The sequence below is a fragment of the Bombus vosnesenskii genome, unplaced genomic scaffold (assembly GCF_011952255.1).
Source record: "Bombus vosnesenskii isolate JDL3184/JDL3185 unplaced genomic scaffold, Bvos_JDL3184-5_v1.1 scf7180000013264, whole genome shotgun sequence".
NCBI classification, from domain to species: domain Eukaryota; kingdom Metazoa; phylum Arthropoda; class Insecta; order Hymenoptera; family Apidae; genus Bombus; species Bombus vosnesenskii.
This window is the reverse complement of record NW_022882924.1, coordinates 8,059,914-8,078,932: the sequence shown is the minus strand read 5'-3', so window position 1 is coordinate 8,078,932 and position 19,019 is coordinate 8,059,914. Positions and strand designations below refer to the sequence as shown.

General features: G+C 35.6%; 1 protein-coding gene across 8 annotated transcripts in view; it reads right to left on the bottom strand.

Moving 5' to 3' along the window:
• Nucleotides 1-19,019, bottom strand: part of LOC117239952 (nucleolysin TIAR) — a 583,038-nt gene that overhangs the window by 219,098 nt on the left and 344,921 nt on the right. The window lies entirely within an intron of this gene.

Below are 19,019 nucleotides of genomic sequence, written 5' to 3'. Positions count from 1 at the left end.
TAATAAAATTGGGTTTGTAATTGGGAAACCTCATAGAAGTATTTTATTACTTGTTTTAGATCCTCTAATTTTTGACAGATTTTTGTTTGAAAATGTAATACCATTGCTTAGTGTTAATTGTGATTTCAATAAGATACAATTGGTTATTAAAGCGTATAATGTGTTAATAACGCATGTGTAATTAATTATATGCATTTAGTGCGCCTGATTTCCACTTAAGCTAGCCTGGATTTCAAACGCATAACAGTGCAGCGTGTATCAGTGAATATTACTTTTTAAACATACTATTCATGACATCGAAAAGTATTTCAGATAAATATCGAGTAATATTGAGAAGGACGTAATCAAATGTCATTGATTCTTTATTCGAGACGAACGCGTTAGTTATCGTGTAGTTATATCTCTTAAAACATTATTGTCAGTGATACATTCAAGCCCTTCTAACTCATCTTTTATACTTCTTCCTATCTTTCTATCTCTAAGAAACGACAGTCCCGTATACACCTAATAAATCTAATAAAGTTGAAGGTAACAACGAAATAATAAGCATCTGTACATCGAATGTACATCGGAGGTAACTAACCGAAGCGCGTAATCCTTCGTGTCAGAATATTCCACATCGTTGTTAAAGGATTAATTGAAAATGGAGATGGTATCAACGCTGGTTTGAAATTGCCAGAATGTAAATGAATACAATAGACAGGCATAAACGCGTGTGCGCACGCGACAGACATTGTTAGTCCGTAGTGAGACACTCGACCACGTTACGCCACTAATTTCAAAGCGCATCGCCAACCAGTTGATGACGTAATACATGAACACGACGTAGACGTAGTATCGAAACACATGTTTATCGCGTAACGAACCTTTTGATGCGTGAACAACGACTACGGGAAAAATGGAAACGAGAGTCGCGTGATTCACTGGCCGCAGGAAAATAAGGGATGAAAGTTATGGATGAACAGCGAGGCGCGAGGTAATCGACATGGAACCGCTCATTTTTTCCCTCACTGGAGCAAAAAGTCTGGAAAAAGTTATTTCCGTCGAATCGAGGAAACGTTCGTTCGAAAATCTATTTAGCCTATATCACCTTAGACGGAATATCGATATTCATTATTGTAAATTGCGATATAATTGACAAGGATGTTCATGATGCTCTTTAGTAACTTTTTTTTACAAGACAGGAAATGTATATTGATAAAATTATTGTAAATTATAAAATTTCTCGCGATTTGTTCGTTATAATAGAATAATTCGTTGTGTATATTCGTTATAATTGGAAACTAATTGTGGTTGAAAAATGAAACTCTTTTGATAGCATTTTCCGAATGGTGAACATTTCACCTACATATAAATAACTCTTACGCTTTTTTTATGTTTTAATAAAAACTTGTTGTCTTTTTGTATCATTTATATAAGTGATTATAGATGCTATATTATAGATAAAAAAATACACCATTATTTTAAAAATTAGTTCTAACAAAACTAATATTTTTCGATATTTTCAGTCGAAAGTCGAAGAAAAATATAAAATGAAACTAGGATTGCAAGGCTTTGACTTTATTTCTTACGATAGGCACTAACCAACTATTTAAACTGTGCGACTCATTTACATGGGCCATAGAGAAGCCCGACTATAAAGCAATCTTTAATATCGGCTATCCAGAGTCGCTATCAGTTCAGTATCTCTGAACTTTCAGAATCGCTTCCGTTATAGTGCACTTAATTGCCATACGATTGTTGGAAAGACTATGAAACTACAGATTAAGAGCGTTGGTACGTTCATTTATTTTCAGACACATGGAAGGCAAGTATGACGTAATTGTCGGATTTCGTTATACTATTGTTTGATATATTACTATTCTTCCAAATGTTCTTACAATAAAGTAAGGAAATCAAAAGAGTGAGAATTCATAAATAGTCACGATTTCCTAATGTATCTATTTCCTTATTATTGCATACTGTGATAAAACATATTTCATCCCAATTTAATATAGTAACTATTGATACTATATTAAATGAATAATTTCTAATATTCCATTTCTTTACACTTACTGATTATCTTGAAGTTCTATAAAATAGAAATTTAGTAAGATATATTACAATAATATCACTTGTTTATAATACTTTTTATACTAGATTAAGAAATAACAGTGTCTTTTAAAAGTTTAGACGGATACTAAATGTAGTACACATCAATATTGTCAAATTTGATATTATTTGATATAATAAGAAAAATAATCCATGCTAATATTATAAAGAGAGAAGATCTGTATTTAGGCTTGTATGTGTATGTGTCTGAGGTAATCTCAGAATCAGAATTAATTAACAAGATACTACATGCTTATGGTTAACACATACATCATTCATACTTTCCTTCCATTTTTGTTTCATATTACTCTTCCCTTCCCCTCGCTCGATCGTTTAATATTTAACTGACTAATTTAATGATTTACCTAGTTGCTAAATGATTGCTGCATGCTGGCCTTGAAATTTCAATTGTTCACTGAAATCTGTATTTCTGTTGCACTTGATTGATGGGACGAATAGCACATAACGGAAAGAGACGAATCGGTTGCCAATGAAACGCGTGCGCGCACGATCACACTTCCTAAAAACATACCAAATATATTATCGTACAAAGATAAATTCCCTGTAACGTGATCCCGGGGAAATTATGTCTTACGTCGTTCGAAAACTTGGCAGAAAAATTGGCAAACAAACTTTCTCACTCACTCATCGAGACGAATTTGTACGTTGACAAACGCGACGATCGATCATTCTAATCGATATCGATTGGCAATTGGAATAGAACATATTCGAAGTAGAACGAATTACCGACTCGTAAATGCATCTTTTCAATTCTCTTTTTCCGATCGAATACGCGTAAAACATACTCGATGCTCGTTCATTAATAGAGACACCGTAAAAAAATAGTTTGTTTGCTGTAGTATCATAACTCTACGGCGTAAATATTCGAAAATCGAAACGCGAAATCGATACAGTGTGTAGGAGAGAGAGAGAGATACGTTCGACTTGAATATCGCCATTCATCAGACAAGTTAACATACATTAATTACGAATATACTTACTCGTTGGCCGAAATAATCTCTTCTGTTGCGTTTCCCCAACGAATTTTATAATCACTTCACATTGATTTATACTCCTCTGTAAACACTATGTGATCACTTTGAAGTAATTCGATTAAAACTGTAGTAAACATATACATTGCATAGTAAACGTTCGTCGCGACACGCCATCTGCGTATGCTCACGTATAACTGTCGCCATTACGAAATGTGTCTCGGCTCGATATGTTTACATTTTGTGCGGCTTCGAATTGCGTCTTAGTTTTGGTATCTGTAAGTTTACATTCTGTTCGGCTCGATCGCGTTCGCGAGGAAAACATTTCGTGTATTAGTACGCAGCGAACTCCAGTCAGGGTCGGTCACAAAGTGTAAAGTGTAAAATTTCGGTTACGAAGTGTTCTATGGTGCCGGTTCTAACTTGCAATGGAATTTAGGAGAATGCAGTGGAGACAACCGGAATTACGGTAAGTCCTTCGCTTCAATTATTGTCATAATATCGTGGATGGACGGTGAAACCGCCTATAACGCTAGGGATATGTCTTATGTTACGAGAAACAGCGTTATATGAGTCACATATATTATACGTACATATGTATATGGTACGAATCTGCGTTATGTGGAAACACGTCATATGGGGCCTTACTGTACAATATGGCGGAAAACGAATGTTCTCGAAAAACATACTGCGCCTATTTTGCTAACGTGTTTTGATTTCGACACAATAAGATATACGATTACAATGAAAGGAACGTATCGATATAGCACCCAAAGCTATGCAGTACGTGGATAAGCCTAACACAATTTATAAAAATCATTTGTACTTCCAAAAGTATTTACCACTATATCGAAATACGCGTAAAAAACTTATATGAATTAAAAAATGTTCAATCAATTAACAATCTATACTACAGAATAACATTTTTTACCGTTTGAGATGTGAATATTAAATTCCTTTAAAAGAACTAATTTTTTCTTTTCCAAGTTCGATATTTTAAAACTTTCATTTTTAATTTTAAGAAGCATATTAGAATTCGTATTAATCTTTCTGGTCCAGTGGTACTTAAGGATCTTAAAATAGGTACATGCAACAAAGTGGCTAAAAGGCAATCACGTATTAACATACCCACGTATTAACTTCAAACACGATTATTCCAGCCCAATGAGTCCAACCATCCTTTACAGTTTACCGCATAGCAGAATATTCTAAGTATGTATCTACATATGTACGTATACACGTTGCATATAGATGTATCCTTAATATTTACTGATCTGCTTGTACACCTTGGTCTATATTTTTTGTATCTTTATTTTCTTTATTAATATTTGGCGAATCATACCTCTTATCGCTGTAGGATGTCGCACGCGTTCTACAGTACCTTGATAAGTATAAATAACACTCTATTTGAAGAAAAAGATGCAAGCAAAGGTCGATTTAAGTAAATATTTGAGTGCAATTGAAATAGAACTTCTACTTTATCAAAGTTGAGATTCTGTACTCGTTTAACAGCGAGCTTAAAATTGTATTTAAAGAGTGGGTTTTCTTTCAAAATTAAATTTTTCTTTGCACTTTCCTTCTACTTCTCTACTCAGAAATGACTTTACTTCGGTGTGTAAGTCCTATTAGGAAGTGATCTTAAATCGATTTCGTAACATATTTTCAACAATCTTACACTTGTATATTTTATACAATTATACGTTTCTGGAATGGAAGGATTTCTGTTTGAGAATTTTATGCTTCGTGATACAAGTTTAAGCCAATTGAAAAATCTGCTTCGGAAATTAATCACGAGGCACGAAATCGTTATTTCAATCGTATGAAATCGTAGCAGGTCTTTTCCAAGTTTTCTCAAGAATGCACACCGGTGCAGACGTATTATCAGGCGAGCTTTCCGAGTTCGGATGTATTCTTCATTGTTCGTGTTACAATCCTCACGAGCACGGTGTCTCGCGTGTATTTCCTCGAGAAACTACATCCCCAGACTTTCGCGCGTATACGTATCCGCTACTCAGCACCTACGCGAATACACTCAACAGGTTCGCGCGTCCACCCACACAACTTCCCGCCACGGTACATCCAACACGACTCGTTTTGTTTTCCTAGCACTGACTGCGTTTTCTAAAGGTAAGCAAAACAATTAAATCAGTAACGAAGAACTTGTCGCGCGCGGAGTCACAAGAGAGTAGCCCTTCACGGGAAAGCTTATTGTGGCTTCCACTTCAGATAAGTGCTGTACGCTTGTGTATAGCTACGTTCAGCTCCGCGAAGCAATGAATCTCTTCCGCATCGGTGATTGCGCATTCGCGAAAAATTGCTCTGTAATGCGATTCCAGGGAAAATAAATTCACTGAAATAGAAAGATGCGTATTACGTAAGCTGTAAGCAATCGTTAAACGATCGAAGATTCAAATAAGCCTGTATTCAAAGTACGCCACTTAACACTTAAATGCACTTTAGATTAGGCTTTTCATACGTCGTTAAGATTCAGTGTATTGTTTAATTAAATTTAATTGGTAACGAAATAGATATCTGAATTACTGTAATCCAGTATACGGTAACACTGTATAGTAGCATACAAAAGTATTAGAATGTTTACAACAAAAAAGTTTATCTCTGTATCATGTCTGCGTTATGTAAAATTATCTTGAAATTTCATTAATTACTGCATTACAAAATGAGACGCGATTGTCGTGATTATATTGATCAAATTTGTAATCAATTTGAAAATGTACCTAGAAGCTACAAGATATTTACTGCAAATATGTATATTTAGTAAAAATTAGTATATAACGCGAATAGTCACCTTAGGCATATGTATATTACCCAAGTATTGAAAATAGTCCTTATTAAATATTGAAACATTTACATTAACATAATGGGTAAGTGATTATTGAAATACTTTTGCTAAATTACCAAGTTGCTAAATTTACCAATGTAACCACGATAGTCGATAGAGAAGGGTAACATTCCTCAAAATATATAATTGTTACACAACAGAAAAAAATTGGATAACATATCACAATGTATTGAAAAATCCCTGTATGGTAGATGAACGAATATTTATTTATGAGATATTAAAAAGAATATACGAAATAAACACGTCAGGTACCGAGTTCGAATTCTTGGTTGTGGAATTATAGACGTGCGATTGGTCTCAAGTACAGTTCTTTGTGCAAGTTAGGCGGAGGGCACGGAAGTGGTATTACACTCCATTCGCGATTTCAAAATTTTGATCAATGATGATAACGACGAGAACGCGGAGTTCTCGAATCGAGTCAGCGGGGACGATAAAAAGCATCGGTTACAGATTGCGAAGAGCCACGAGAATGGAATAGCTTGGGTGAAGGAGAGACTGGCGAGGGGTTAAAGGTGAAGGGAGGAAGAGATGGAAGAAGAGTGAGTTCGTATTAAGGGTAATGGGCATTATCTCCATCGATCCCGGCTCACTATCCTACCACCCGACTCCCACCTCGCCCATCACCCACTATTCCGGAGCTGCTGGATAGCTGGTTGGTTCGTTCGAGTTGGTCAGAGCAAAAACGCATGGGAATTCATCCGTCTATGGTGAACGGTGGATCATAAAATGCGGGTAACTCGACCAAGAGATATCGGTGAGCGCATGCGTAAATACCGGAACTCTGGTTTTTCTCTTGAAAAAATAATTACCCATTGAAATCAGTGGATTTGTTAATACGCCGCTCGTTTTCGCGTGACGGTAATTGAAAGAACGTGCAGCATTTTTCTCTCTCTTTTGTTCCTTTCTTTTTTTTTTTTTTTTTTAAATTCGATCGAACCTCCTATTGCTATCCTTAACTCGTAACCAATTAAATCGCAGTTTACGATAATTTCGCAAAACCGCTGTCGAACGATTAAATCGTGGCTAGTTTATGAAACTTTCGGTACATAACGTTATCTGTCATCCGTGATACGGCCAGCATATTATACTTCAATCTCTATTGTTTTCGCTAATATTTATCGGAACGCGATAAATCCATATCTACAGATGGGGAAGAGGATATTTGTCTGGCTCGAGGCAAATCATACGCGCGAAGCCTGGAAATCGATTTGTCACCAGCGAACGGATGAAAGTTTTAAACGAAAACGTCACTTACAACGCCTCGATCCTCGCTAGACTTTTCTATTTCTCTGTTAAAAGTAAATTCTTATTTTCGCGGTGCGCGTTGACCTTCGACTTGCATCGTTACGACAACAATCCGACACGTTCTCCATCACCGTCTCGAATCATTAATCCATAATGTGCAATTTGGTATACCAGCAATCGAGTATATCTCGATCGAGTAACGAAGGAACACGTTACACTTGCTGAATACGTCTTTTAACGTTGTCGTACCACACCAATCTGTACTGATTGTACCTGCAATTGGCTTTCACCGCAGTCGCCAGTTAATCAGTATAAATTAGGGCGTGGCGTTCGCTGAAACTTCAAAATGAACGTCTCGTAATAGGGACCAGGCGATACCCGAACCAGAGTTCGGTTTTTACGAGGGTTTTACCACTTTTCCATTACTGGCCGGTCGCCTGTGCGCGAACCGTCAAGTGGAAAGAGGGTGACGGTGACTAATTGTCGCAAAGGCGATCATGATATGTCCCTCCTCGTAAATCTGATTGGCTTCGCTTACTGACCTCGCTCGCAATCTCCCCGGTACGATCTGCTCCTTGTCGCACGTATACGTCGCACTACGCCCAATTCGGGACGGCATTTTTAGATTTCCCGAAATCGACCGCGGTCTTTTTCAGCGATCCAGAGATATAAACGGTGGCCTGACGAAGGCGCCGCCTTTAACCGGATAGAAACGGGCTGGACGAGATTCTTATCGGCCGCCACTCTAGCAGGAAGCACCCTTCGCGAAATATATGAATCGACGGGGATGAAATGATGCGTTTGGGTTACGGTGACCGATTCAACTGCCACGAAATAACCGCCTTCAAATTATCAGTTAGCTGTCGTTGAATGATTTTTTAACTGCATAGCCAGGGAGCGCGGCACACGCCTTTTTATCGTGCAACGTTCACTTCGTACACGCTCGTTACACTGAAATGCCGAGGTTCGATTTTTGCCTCGCGCAATTTCCAATTACTTGCACGTTACTTGTGCTTGAGAAAGCACGCTGATCGTTGTCGATTCTGTTCATTCCGCTCATGTTACTCGATCTTACACTGCCTTGTTTCATAGAATTGGGAAAGAGTAAAGAATATCGACTGTTACGTGTCTACCGTGCACTATGTTGCGTGCCGATGATTAAAGAACGTAGAAACTTGGAAGCTTTTAATTTCGTATAATTCGTATTAAACTACACACGAGATACGTCGGTGGAAAAGTGATGGAAAATTTATTACGTTTCATGCACATAAGTGTGTTCACTTTTTAAGTAACTTATTTATCGGTTTAAAGAAAGTTGGAAACATTTTCCGTTCTCAATACACGCTTTAGCGTATATATATTCACAGCCTTATTTAAAAATTGATATCATTCGAAAACTTGGATAGTTTCCAGTTATTCATAAATCATTAATATAATATAATATATTTTATTAATTAAATTGTATCACTAAAAAGAATATTGCTTCTGGAATAGGTTCAAATGTCATTTCTGTAGCTTATAAATCTGAAGAATTTAAAAAAATCTTTCTCATAGCGTAACTCGAAGAATCCATTTTCCATTTGTACCACCTTATAACATCTCAAACATTCGGATGTATAAATTTCGTATTACTTGATTTTTGCTCATAAACTTACGTACTAATTGATTTTTACCTTATTACATTTCGTATCTAGAGAAAAATATGCGTTACGATTGAAGTTTGAATCCAAGTAAAAATAATTGCGATAGAATAGCTAACCTGAGAAAACCTCTTGAGTCAAATTTTGTATCTAATCCCTATTAATCTTTCGTTTATCCTCAAATCATTAAATAGCAACAATTAAATATTTAACGTAAAATTTCAAGTTAGATACTAAAGTAAAAAATTAAAAATGTTTGGAATAAATACATGAAGAATCGTAATAAATAAATGATTGGTCATGGTAGAAAAGAATCTTAATCGAAAAGAGGAAGCAAACAAGTGGTGACAGAAGTTCTCGCAGTAGGAATTATCTTTCACGGCGACATCCCACAGCTTCGCGGAAACCAGAAGATATCTGGATAGGAACGCGACGCGCCACCGGCATTCCTTGTTTCAATTCCTCTGCCTTCTCTATTTCCCTTTCCATCTCTTCTCCTTAACTACACTCTCTTTGCCTGAGCAGGCCTTTTCCGATAAGTAGATCCCTATCGAAATTATCTAGAACATCCAGTTACATTATTACTGCGTTTGGGATATGGGAACCTGATCTAATAACCAAGTTCCTTGAAATTCGCTCTTGTGAACAGAAGCACAGTAATCCTTTGTAACTACAGATTCAAGTACATCGTTTAAGATGCTACTTCTAGAGAGGCGGGAAGGTTGAGAATCCGGAGGAATCGCATTTATATTATTACATTTCCAAAAAATATGTGTACTTAGAATTTGAACTATCAAAATTATAAGATGTTTGAAAACAGTAAAGCAATAAATAGTAATGTGTTACGTTAGATTTACGTTTTAGAATTGTCTGTCTAGATAAAAATGTCCCGTCAGATATCGTTTCATTTTCTTTCATTTTATCGTTACGTAGGGGATGTTATCATTATATAAGGACTTACATTCTTTTGTATTAATTTGGAGAAATTATGATTTATGGTCCTGTCAACCTTTTTCCCTTCTGATATTATTAAAAATGCTGGTTGATTATTTGGTAAATTTATCTTCCGCGTATGACAGGTTGGTAGGATAGAAAAGATTTTCTTAGATTTTATTAGTAGTTAAAAAAATAAATTTTGACTAATCATTGTTACAAAATCTACCAATGACTGAAGATTCTGTATTTCTTACAAAGTATTTCTTAAGTAGACAAAATCTGGCGAATTTTACGTCAACATTGTTTTGTTACTTCTATTATACAGGTTCAGCTAGACTCAGTTAATATTAATCAAATGTTATATAATTAATAATCAAATAAAGAATTTGTTAAAGTAATCTCATCTAATTTTATTATTAAAGATGCTTCTAACATTAAAAATATTTATTATACTAGCTTATATTTATTCTATTTCTTCCACTCTTATTTCAGTTCTATGTAAATACATAATTCACATTTGAATTTCAAGTTCGATAAAGGAGCTTCGCTTCGTCAAAATAGAGAGCAACGACGACTGCTCGGATTTAGGTATCGCCCCTTTAAAACATAGGAGTTAAAAATGGTGAGGGTACAACGTTAGGGGAAGTTCTTTGATAGAGCCGTAACGAAAAAGTATGCGGATAAACGGGGTGGACGGGTGAGATTGTTGTAGTAACAGGAGAAGGGTGAAGCGTAATGTTTCGCGCGGCAGGACCCGCATGACGTAGCATTAAGATAGTATCCTTCCCTGGGAGAGTAATAAATACGCAAACAAACTTTCCTCGTTAACCTATCGGGGATTCGACAGATCATGGTCGCAGGTTATGTCGGAAACGTGAATCAGATAAAAATCATTCATTTCGCTTAAACGTGAAAAAAGATCTCTCTTCGTATTTACAACGTGATATAGAAAATTGAGGAGCGTTTTCATTTTTAGATTCAACGCTATTACATCGATGAAACGATTTAAAAACCTGGTTGCTATTAATTTCATTGATAACAGCTCTACATTCTCAATGCAACAGACTCGTACATTGAACGACGGTTTCCATACACGTACTTCTCACAGCTATTCGAAATGTTTAAAATTACATGTTGCGGTGCGATTAATGATTAATGTTTCAATGCGCTTAAATGCCACTTCGTCGGAACAACTCTTGTTCTATTTATCGGTAATAATTATTATAATTCAAATCTGTTATATATATTTAATGTTATTGCGATGAGATTTTCAAACCCGTTGCTTGTATTTGCATAACTAATTGTAACGTAGAATTATTGAATACGTATTTATATAATCACAATTATATTTCATCGCATTTTTTATTTTAAAAGCTAATGGTTTTTGTTCATAATATACGCTATGAATTCATTATGTCATTTGTTCTAGTCTGTTTCATTATTTCGTATTCTCATCACAGATAGTAGAATTTAGAGCAAAGTGATAAATAATATAGTAAGTATTTGACATGTTTGTTCCCTAAAATTCACTAAGTGAAAGTTCTGCCATGTTTAGGGTTTGATGAAATAGTTTTCAAGGAATCTTCTCGGCTATTATAATTTCTTCTTTGTTTTATCGTATCAGTAAGCTGAAATAAAAAATATATCAGTAAATGTAATTTATAAGTTACATTTAATTTGAGGCACATGTAAATTGTGCAATTTTTTTATTTACGTCGTTAGTTCGTCTTTTCTCAATTGAAATGTTTTATTGAAATTCGAAATAATTCATCTTAACCCACCATACAATTCGAAAGAAGAATGTTTTAGCTAGAAACGGTTTCTGGAGTTGCACGTTTGTATCTTAACAATGTGGTAGGCTTCATCGCGGTATCAGTAACAATGGTGCGTATGAATTCATTTGCGGTTTCTCGCATTACAGTGACGTTAATCGTGCGCACGCGCCTCAATGGAAAGTGGTATTTTGTATAATACCTATCTTCAAACGTAAAACTGTTCTATCTCATCCTCTTCCAGCCCCTTTTCTTCCTGCCGCCCTCTTCGCGTACTCTCCATCTATCTTCGTTCGTCGAGCGTAATTCAATTCTCGGAGCGGAGTGGAAGCATCAAAATATTAGCATATTGATCAGCCTACCTCTGGCTGCTCTCTTAAATCCACAAGCGTGAAACGCACTTAATGCGAGCAACCACTTTGGCTGTTGCTACAGCGAATGCAATATCCGTCGCCTGTTGCGATCATCCATATTGTACCTGATCTCTGGATACCGATACAACCTTTCCAAAGAAAATGTTACGTTAATAAGTCGCTATCCGATGCCCAAGAAATGATACAACTTTAACACGATAAAGAGCGTGGAAACTTGACAAAATATTCGCTGATAAAGTTGATGTTTAGTCCTGACTCGATTATAATTTTGAAATAAAACGATGTTATGGGAGAGATAAAGGAATTTTTTTTTTAATAGATATTCAATTCCAAGAATGAAGTAAATAACTGTTACAAAAAAGAAAGTTAAAAGAATGTTAAACATATAAAACATATGATAAACATGTAAGGATTTTAAAAAGATTTTATGAGCAAATCCTACTACTACAAACTTATTGTTTTTTTTTTTTTTTTAATAAAAGCCAATCTTCAACGAAATCTTCAAGGGAATTAAAAGAAATATCATCGGAGCCAAGAATTATACGTTTTGTATAGAATTTTCATCGATTTTAGATAATACATTAGAAGCAAAAGCCTATTCTATTAGTACGTATCTTATTCAAAGAAGAAAAGGTGTATTGTTGGTGACAAAGACCAAAACGGCGACACGTGAACGTGCCTAATGACCGCAAATTTTAATGCGGGGGCAACGTGCTTCGAGAGAAGAACGGTGTCCACGCTTGTCTTTTCAAACGACCCTCTCTCGCCACGCGACGATCTGATTAAGGCGAATTTCACGCTACAAGTAATTTTCGAGCTCATAATAGAATTCGCTCTATGTATAAAACCCTTGAAAAGTCTGAAAATAATGTAGACGACCGAAGTTTCAGACGTTCGAAGGCTGGCGGGGAGATAAAATCGACGAAACAAAAGCGAATTAATCCGCCGGGTTTCAAGCGGCCGTGCAATATTAAACGCTTATTTCGATTACAACGCGATTTGACGCGATTACGAATCGAACGTTTTTGGGCCAGCACATCGATTAATAGAAACGCGGTTTAATGAACCTGACAAATAATTAATATTAATGTTTTCAATTAAATAGTAACGAATCTCATTATGCGCGTGAATCTTTCCGAATTCACAATAAAATTAACAGCAAACGAATCGCCGATGCTAATTTACATACATACCACATACGTGAATTAGCTATCGTGTACCACAATTGGCATACCATAATCTACACCAATGCTAATTAACATGATCGTGATCGAAATTAAAACCCTTAACCCGGCGAACTGCGTTTTGTGCAATTATTTCGCTATCAATCTTTTATTAGATCCTCTCTACTCGTACTTCTTGTATAATGTTTGTATCTATGTAACTAATTGCAATTTTTAACCTGTGTGGTTCCGCTTGCAAAATTGAATTAATATTATTAATGAACTTTTACAAGCTATAAGCCGCAATATTTAATAGATAATAAATGCTGCGTAATAATACTACATAGCAGTAAAGAGTTGGACAATAAAATGAACGAATCTATGCAACTACATTTTACAGATTACATGTTATCAGAAATTTGTAATCTAGAAGTTGTAATCTATCAATTTACTGCAAAAAAATGTTATATTAGTTATTATTATTAGGTTATTATGTCAGAAAGTTTTGTTAGTTGATTTCACCACTGCATCGAACAAAACGATTTATGATAGATTGTGTATCTCGAGACGCGTGAAGCAAATCCAGTCAGTGAACACGACTTCCGTATGCGGCTTGCAGCTGCTACTTTACAGGTGGATGTACGATGGTATGCTCTTGTCAGCTAGCTAGCCAGCATAGTGTTAGCCATCTAGTCAGTCAGTCAGTCAACCAACTAAACAGCTGTCACCCTAGTGAATACTACACTGCACTGGTTTGACACCTGCTGGTCGCTGAACTATACACCGTCGATCAAAAGTTAAGGATTATCTTCGTTAAATGCTGATTATTGAGTGATAATTTATGAAGCATTCGCTGTTCAGATATTTTCGGCTTGAAAAAGATTTGATGGATAATACCGTTTTCAAGCGTTCAAATGTGTCAACATTTTATTACCCAAAACTTGAATAGGATAGGATATGATAGACATCATCTAGGATTGCAGTAAACAGAAAGATTCTTCCAAATCGGAACTTCAAACTTGGGAATGTAAAGCGAAATGTTGGCCGTTAAAAAATTTTACGACATATGTTTGTCTTTCCCCGATGAAGTAATTTTAATTTAAATTTATATACGACGAAAAGCTTTTCTTGTATTTTTAAGTAGAAAAATAATGGATTTGGAACGACGTTTCACTGTTATTTTTTCTTCCAACGATTTGCATAGTTTAATGTGCGACACTGTCTTAAAAAGTTCAGCATATCACGGAAATAAAATTTTTGAATTTATAATTAATTTGTTCCACGATAGTTTTATCAAACTAACAAAAGATACCAAATAAAACATCTCAAAGATATTTCTTACGTTAAAATATAATTATGAGAATAATAATAATATAGGATTAAACTAAAATTTGAAATCGAAGTCGATTTTAGTTGTCAATGCTATTTTACCCAAAGATTATATTAGTTATATCTCATTAATTTAGTAAAAAAATTATATATGGTCTATATAGAACTATACTTCATTTTGGTTTACGTCAATACAATTAAACTCGATTTTTTTTCACATATTGATATGAACCAATTAAAATAACGAAGAGACACGGAAAAGAGAGAAAGAAGGAGAAAGAAAGAATGAAAAAGAAAAAGAAAGAAGAATATCTGCCTTTTCCTATTCAACGTTTTTCACCTCACTCAATCCATTCATGGAGTTAAACAGAAGAGAAACCCTTGTGTGACCTCACCATTAAGAATCTGATTACTACGTTAATGCATTTTTAGCTTTGAACAATACCAAAGCTCGAAGTTCTAGAGTTTCTATTAAGTGGTATACGTTTATAATAGATTAAATAATAAATAATTACTTATTTTTTTATACATGTATACCATAAGTACTTGATATTTCATGCCAAAACTTATCTTCTGTTCCTCTTACCGAGGAATTCCGGTCTGCTAGTAGATTTTAGTTTGCAAGCTGAACACTTCGGAATTTCCAGAATCGTTTTGTGATCACTCACTTGGTAAATTAGAATATAGGATTCAAATGGTTCGCAATTCATCGTTTCCATAGAAGTATACAATGCTCAAGAAGGTTCCATTACTTCGAATCAAAGAGAAGAAAGAAATAAAGTATTCGTTCGCACGCTCACCAGACATTTTTTCGCTGAAAAGCAATCCACGTCTGTTGTCGATCAAGTCTAACGGTGAGACTTTTTCTCACGGACCGTCTTTCATGGCTGAGTCTTCTCATGCCAAATTTTAGATTTATCCGTCGCCGAAAGGGGGTCAGATTTTGCTCCGGCAGTCGAGGCAGCCGGCCAACTGCACGCAAATCCATGCGGTTTTCCACGTGTAATCCACCAGACCTCGTCCCGCAAAAGCAGATAGAAAAGGATAGGAGCGATATTCGAGTAGGATCTCGATTCGGTGCGTCGTCCACTTCCGCGATGTTTCGTTCCTTCGATGTATCTTGGCGTCACTGGTGCACCCGTCTCTATATCCTGCCACTGAACCAGTATTCTTAGGTATCGTCGAATATTTCTGTCCGCCACTGAATATCTTTGTCCCCGCGACGATATCTTGAATCCTCCTCCTGTCGTCCCTCGCTATCTTCTCTCCGTCTCTTCTTCTATTTCTCTGTAAATGTGTGGCTATGTAACATGCCGATATATTCGAAGAGCAACGGGGGACGAGTGTACGTGACCGTTTGATACTCGTACGTCCGGTTTTTACTAGGGAAATGCTATCTAAGCATCGACCAAGGTCTCATTTTCAGCCAAAACAATATCATTTCGTTGCTGGTATGGGGTTTTCCTTCCTCTCTCGGGCCACTTCTCCGGTCACGACAGGTAGCGGTTCCGGTTTTCGCCTGGTAACGCGACTAACCGGACTCCTCTCGACAGTCATTCGGTCCTCTGGGTGTTTCGCGGCTATAGCGTAGAACCTGCACGATTGGCCAGGCAACAACACCGGCAGTACCACTAGCTACAACACTAGCTGCAACACTAGCACCACTAGCGCTATACCCCTTCGTCTCCATCAAGTTTAACTTGGCGCAGCGAATTTCCAAGTACCGTTTTACGAGTTTTCGTTGCCACTGGGAATAGACGGATCAGTCGTTACGCCGCTCGGTAAATGTTGTTCCCGAAGTGACTACTCTACCTGTACGATACGCTCGGTCGTCTCTATGGAACTGGTCGGATAATCAATTTTGCAGCGAGATTACAATTCGTTTGCGACGCTACCGGAAACACCGCTATATCGTTAATTAGCTGCAAATCAGTTTTACTTTTTCACTGCGATCCACCAGTTCCGACAAATTTGTTGCGATTCGTCCGAATCTCGTTGGTTTGCCGAATCTCGTTCCGTTCCGATGTCATATATTGTTTACTTTAGCTGGGCATGTTATTTTTTTTTCGCTGCGAAACTCGCTCATATTTGCATGCGTTTGTTTGCTATTGTTATAACAGAATTTTATACGAGCAAACATTTTCAAATGTTTGCTCTATGCTTTCTTTCTTGTTTGCCGTGCGTATGAAAGCTTACGTGGAAACGTTTTGTTTCCTAAGTACTTGTCAATCGTTTTATATGATTGTGACTTGTAAAGTTTCGGTAACAGTTATATTCAATTGTGCTGGTAGACCCTGATGAATTCCTAATACCTACATAAGCAGTTAATTTCCAATAGTTCACACTGTAGCATATGTGTCAACTCTATGGAACAAAGTATTTTTGATTTTGCACAATACTCGATGGAAGTAGGATTTGATTTCTGTTTTTAAAGAACATGAAATATATTTTTTTATTTTTCAAAATCGGAATAGTTGCGTCAAATAAAATGACATTTTCCCTCTAAATAATACAGAATAATACAGAAACATACACAAGGTGCATTCAACGAATTGCTGTGTGTTCGTGTCGACAACGTTGTGATAAGCGGGCTAATCCCTTAGCCGCTTAAGGGCCATTGCAAACATACCTAAGTGTGAAATGTACCCTATTTGTATGTATGTAAAATAACATCATGTTTCCAGAAAAATAACGACTTTTGAAACTTCGTTGCACAGTTTTCCTCATTTAAATTTTTATAAATCCCATTTGCAACCCTGTCTTGCATTCGACGTAATTTAGTTTTCTTCTCCTAAAGGGGAAAGGTTCTCTTCGTAACGTGAAATGAAATGTAAATCAGAAGATTAAATATAAGCACGCAGATTGATTTAAAACTTCTATCAGTATCACATATGTTGACTAAAAATGTCACTGAAATTTGCGATTATTTTTTTGACGTAAAAAAAAATTAATTTGAACAATTTTATAAGTATACATTTTTGGAGCATGAAAATGTGAAATGCAAGTAGACCAGATAAAATAATTTTTGCTTTAACATTTTTAACTAAAAATCGGTTAACTACGATCAATGAATAGTCTAGTTAGTCGGCTCAATTGTGAGGATCGAATGTTGTCATGCATTAACTGCAATCAGCGTGTGTTATTTCCTAAAACGTTTTTTAACCGTACATTCAGTATAAATTTGGTGCCATATACGAGATAGTGAAATTGTAGCTAAATTGTAACAGTAAAATATGATGAATAATTCGTAAACATAGGAATACGAATGGAAGTAGTAATATGAATTGTTGCATCACAACACAAAACTGGCTAAAAAACAAAACGAGGGATAAATCGGAGTTTGTATAAACGTTTTTATTAACTTTGTAGTTATACTTATCATATATTACGGAATATTATTTGAAAAATAGAAGAATGTTTCTTACTTCTTTGTTATAATGAATTATCAGTGTTGTATATTTATAATTATACTCATTAACAAATATCTCGATATTCTATTCTCTATTCTTTTATACTTGGAATACTTTATATGGAATATACTTTATATGGAAAATAAATATTCTTTTTTTCAATCTCTCTCGTTATTGGACATAAAAACGTTCTTTGTTTTGCTTAAAAAAAATCGAATCATTCTGAGTTTGTTTCTTCTGTTACCTTGCGCGCTATACACGTCGTGCTAAAGATTTTCCTTCGTGGTATGCGGATATTGACAATCACCTGTGACTATAGAGTTGAGTAGTAGGCAGTCACGATATTTTTAGATATTATCGTGATAACGTGTAAGGTCACTTTTTTCTGGGTTTCTGATCAATGCTTTCAACGATTATCTAGTATTGGCATAATTCATGTCGCGACACATGCCTTAAATATATATACTTGCGTTGCAATATATAATAGGTAATTCAATTATTTAGATATGATCATCATAGATATTTAACACGATCAAAAATGCATTTTCTGAAAATCAGATATTTTGAATTACGTCACTTTCGAAACAAAAATTGAATATGATGAAATATTTGTAATGGTATTTAAATATTAAATTCATTACGCTTCATACTTGTTAAACCTTAGGTATAATTATAATTCTCGTCCCTACTGATAGGAGAGTTTGTATTTCCAGGGAAAAATATAATGCTCTTTGATACTTCTGATAACAAAAGGATATAATATATTCGATAATATATACGATTATGACAAAATTCTGAAGTCATATCCCTTTTTGTCAGAATACTATAAACCATTGAATTAATCCTCGCACAGGAAATATTGAAAAGTACAAAAGAAGATCGTTCAAAACGAAAAACTTCCGTCGCTTTTGTATTAATAAAAACATTCCGGAAATTATTTAAAATAGGTCATCGAAGTTCGAACAAAACACGTAAAAGCGGAGTCGCACTATAAATGAAAAAAAAAAAAAAAAAAAAAACGCGGAACGTTCAATTAATTCGAAAGTACGATATTTTGCGCGGAAACGAAAATAACGCCTGTTCGAGGGTTCGATACGAATCTGCACCATCGCAATTTCTACCAATTAATAATAGCAATTATCTATAGAATTAACAATGCCAACAGTTGTTACGACATAACAGCGACTGCAGTGGCTGTGATCAACGC